Here is a 3,972-nt window from a genome sequence, read left to right on the forward strand (position 1 = left end):
CCCAAAATAGGTCCAGAAAAATACATTTCACAATAAAAAATGGCTCCAGAGAGGACAATGGAACAATTTAGTTGTATTTAGTCAAGGACACCGGATACACTCAGGGAAGGAGTGCTTTTTGAGACAGATCTTAGAGAGGCAAGGAATACATTTTTAACAAAGGGCATGAACAATGAGGGATGTGAAAGCTGACAGAGGTAAAGCTATTTTAAAATGGAGCAATTGCAGCCATTCCAGAGGAACTGTCTTGTATGTCTTGCTCCTTGAACCTTTGTAATATTTGCACTGAGAAAAATAACCTTTGGTCTAGGTCCAGCCGTGGGCAAACTATGGCCCGCGGGCCGGATCCGCCCGTTTGAAATGAATGAAACTATTGAAAAAAAAGACCGTACCCTTTTATGTAATGATGTTTACTTTGAATTTATATTAGTTCACACAAACACTCCATCCATGCTTTTGTTCCCGCCCTCCGGTCCAGTTTAAGAACCCATTGTGGCCCTCGAGTCAAAAAGTTTGCCCACCCCTGGGTCAAACCACAGTATCTTACAAACACCTGTTTACAGAAATAATAGGAAAGCAGGCATCCTTACCAGGATAACTATTGCTTATGGAATATCTTTCTGAAGAAAGAATTAATAGCCAGCCATGTATAGCTAAAGAGTAACTCAGCTTGTTAGCACCAATAAAAATGTCTTTCTTTTATTTGTATAATTATTCCCTTCATTTTTTCATATAAGTTCCTTGTCCTCACCCTGTAATCAGGACAGTATTTGGGTATCTGCCTGAATCTGTGCTTCCCAAATTGAAATTCTTTTTTATCTCAAATAAACACTTGTTGCCTCTCCTTTGGCTTTTTATTTTTAATATAATAGGAAACATATTTCAAGTTTATGAGACACAAAGGCCAAGTATATAAAAATATGAGAAAAGATGATATATTTGAGAAATGAGGAGAAATGTCAATTTTTAAAGACATTGAATGTGTAAGAGAAAAGTAGCAAGTCTCTTCATTCTTTATTTCTAAAATCCCTCCTTAAAAATACACAATCCAGAGTTACTTATGGATACCAAACAGAATTGTTCCCTAGTTGTTTTCTGAGTGAAACTCTGTCTTATACTTCCAACCAAGTTTGAACTCATGTGGGCTGGATCTGGGTAATAACTTAAAATAATCCATTTAATTCCATACTAGATTGAACAGAGAGACAAATTAATCACAAAATAATAGATTGTTAAACATAAACCTACTTGGACATGTAATATTAATTATAGCTTTATTTGTTTCTTGATATCTTTGGGTTAAAACATGGTTAAACTTTGAAGATGGTATTTTGCTGTGAGTTTCAGAATATAGACCAGATCAAAAATATTGCATTGTGGGGTTTTTCCACCTAAGATTTTAGGGAATATATATTTTTAAGGTACATAATATGCTCTTAGATACAGAGGATATCCTGATGAACTTTTATGACACATTTGTCTTTCATAACCTTCTTTCTGATCCAAATGAACTAAATAAAGACAAAATATTCCAGAAGTAGCTGATAGAACACAGGGGATATCTGTAAAGCAAATAGCTTTTGAATAACCCTATAATATATCCCTTTAATCTTTTTCCCAGATTCTTCTTTATCTTGTATTCACTAATCTCATTATATCTAATTCTAACATTTATAACATGCTTCCTGAGCTGATTCTATTACTGAAATAAAGAAGTGATTCCTGCATTTGAACTATTTAGGTGCAGGGGTCCTCAAACTTTTTAAACAGGGGGCCAGTTCACTGTCCCTCAGACCATTGGAGGGCCGGACTGTAGTTAAAAAAAAAACTATGAACAAATTCCTATGCACACTGCACATATCTTATTTTGAAGTATAAACAAAATAGGAACAAATACAATATTTGTATTTGCATGTGGCCCGCGGGCTGTAGTTTGAGGACCCCTGGTAGGAATTCCTATGGTTTATTCTTATGTTTTCCTTGTTGGTTTTGTTTGTTTGTTTTGGCTTATAGCTTAAGCCTCAGGGTTTTCTTTAGGTTAAATGTCTTCCTTTATACTTCAATGTGCAATTGCTTTAGGACACAACTTGAAATTCTGGATGAAGGTTTCCATTGTCCTAGGACAGTGATGGTGAACCTTTTGAGCTCGGCATGTCAGCATTTTGAAAAACCCTAACTTAACTCTGGTGTCGTGTCACATATAGAAATTTTTTGATATTTGCAACCATAGTAAAACAAAGACTTATGTTTTTGATATTTATTTTATATATTTAAATGCCATTTAACAAAGAGAAATCTACCAAAAAAATTAGTTCGTGTGTCACCTCTGACAAGCGTGTCATAGGTTCGCCATCACTGTCCTAGGAGCTGTATCGGTAAAGATATTGCTATCACATATGTCTGATATTTTTCTGCCTATGGATTCTTCTAAGATTTTTATGGTTTCCTGTCTTATGTTTAAGTCCCTTAATCCATTTTGAGTTTATTGTGTACGGTGTAAGTTAGTGTCCTAGTTTCATTTTTGTGTGTATGTATCTGGGTCCAATTTTCCCAACACCATTTATTGAAGAGACTGTCTTGACTCCATTGTATGCTCTTGCCTCCTTTGTCAAATATTAATTGAGCATAATGGATTTCTGGGTTCTCTGTTCTGTTCACTGGTCTATATGTCTGTTCTTGTGACAGTACCAGGCAGTTTTGAGAACAGTGGCCTTGTAATATAGCTTGATACTGGTATCGTGATCCCTCCAACGTTGTTCTTCTTTCTCAGGATTGCTGCAGCTATTTGGGGTCTTTTGCTATTCCAATGAATTTTTGGAGAATTCTTTCTAGGTCTGTGAAATATGCCACTACTTTTTTTTTAATTAATTAATTTTTAAAAAAAAAATATGTCAGTAGTGGAACGATCCACCCTTTTTACTTGCAAAGTGTGAACAGAAAGCTACTATATTTCTCTCGGACATTTACAAAGAGTTTTCTTCACCTTGAGAAGAAACTGAATAAAGTAAATGTCCACTGCCACTGCTTTTTAAATGGGGATTGCATTAAATCTATAGATTGCTTTGGGTAGTATGGACATTTTAACAATGTTGATTCTACCAATCCATGAACAAGGTATATTCTTCCATTTCTTTATGTCTTCCTCTATCTGATGTTGAAAAAAAGAGATAGAGGAAGACATAAACAAATGGATGGAGGTTTTTATCCATGCTAAGACACTTAGTAGAGAACTGAAGCAAACCAGTATTTCTGAACTATCCATGTAAACTCCTTGCAGTAATTAATTTTACTAGCCAAGTAGCAATTTAATTGCATTTTTTCTCTAGTCTATGTAGGCTCCTAGTTATGGCATGTCATCTGTTTTTTTTTACTTCTAGTTCTATGTATTTTTAAGGAAATCGTGAAAAACTCCCCACCCTCTTCTTCTTGGCAAAGAGCTCAGAGCTACTTAGAACAAAAGAGCAAAGAAACTATACTTGGTGAATTCATGGACATGCACACACATGCTAAACCTTGACTTACAATGTGTTTATACTCATTTGTGAAAAAGGTGTGTCACCTGTGTCTGCAATTGTCACATGTAAGTTATTTATTTCTCCAGCCTTGTTTGCCCATCTGGCTTATTCTGTAATGGAAAAACATGTTTTAAATGGCTTGGCTAGAAGTTTTATCTATTTTAAAGTGTTTATCCTTTTCTCAGGTGTAGCATCTGCTCTTGTTTTGTTATTGCTTATGTTGCCTGGGATTTTATCAGAGGGTATAAGACAGAAACTCCTGTGAGATAAGATGCATTTCAGTTTTGGATGTTAGATTGCTGTGCAACTCAGTATATAGATCAGATGCTAGCTATTGGCAAAGGCCACTTATAAGAAAGGCAATATTTTATTATAGATTTTTATATTTAAGAGACAGTAATGGTGTAATGTTAGACTAGAATTTTTAGGACTATTACTGGAATAAAGTAAATGAGTA

At 34.9% G+C, this 3,972-nt stretch overlaps 1 non-coding gene across 1 annotated transcript; it reads right to left on the reverse strand.

Annotated features, from left to right (window-relative positions):
• Positions 1–2,886: 2,886 nt before the first annotated feature.
• LOC132232197 (small Cajal body-specific RNA 24) lies at positions 2,887–3,015 on the reverse strand. The gene has a single exon (XR_009452336.1). It is a non-coding gene; the product is annotated as a small Cajal body-specific RNA 24 (non-coding RNA).
• Positions 3,016–3,972: the final 957 nt, after the last annotated feature.

This window comes from Myotis daubentonii, chromosome 3, assembly GCF_963259705.1.
Source record: "Myotis daubentonii chromosome 3, mMyoDau2.1, whole genome shotgun sequence".
Lineage (NCBI taxonomy): Eukaryota > Metazoa > Chordata > Mammalia > Chiroptera > Vespertilionidae > Myotis > Myotis daubentonii.